Source organism: Lipotes vexillifer, unplaced genomic scaffold (genome assembly GCF_000442215.2).
Source record: "Lipotes vexillifer unplaced genomic scaffold, Lipotes_vexillifer_v1.1 scaffold835, whole genome shotgun sequence".
In the NCBI taxonomy this organism is placed as follows: Eukaryota; Metazoa; Chordata; class Mammalia; order Artiodactyla; family Lipotidae; genus Lipotes; species Lipotes vexillifer.
The window spans coordinates 1,977,488-1,977,875 of NW_006774135.1; the positions used below are offsets into that span (position 1 = coordinate 1,977,488).

The window sequence follows — 388 nt, forward strand, 5'->3', positions numbered from 1 at the left end:
GAAGCGTCCCAAATGTCCTTTCCTCTCGGTTGGTCACTTGGCATTTGTCCAATAGACATCCTTCCCTTCCTTGTTCATCCATATGCTCAGGCACATCTCAGAGGACGCTTGAGAAAATCACAGTCTCGTATAAGCTCGGATTTCTGAAATCCAGATTTCTTTTCCTTCATCCACGTTGTTAAGCCTTGGGATTCTGGGATAGTTTTTAAGCCGCTGAGGAAAGGTCCGGTTGGAGGAAGCTGCGTTGGCAGCGGAGTACCAGCTGGTCCGTTAACTCCCTCAGTGCAGCTGCTGAGTAGACCGGGTCTCTTCTTTGAATGAGACCCCAGAAACGAGCAGACCGGCAGCCTCTCCTTCTGGCCATCTCCGGAGCTCAGGATTCCATTCC

General features: G+C 51.0%; 1 protein-coding gene across 1 annotated transcript in view; it reads left to right on the forward strand.

The window, feature by feature from the left end:
- Window positions 1-388, forward strand: part of PRDM16 (PR/SET domain 16) — a 329,763-nt gene that overhangs the window by 295,550 nt on the left and 33,825 nt on the right. The gene's annotated exons all lie outside the window — the stretch shown is intronic.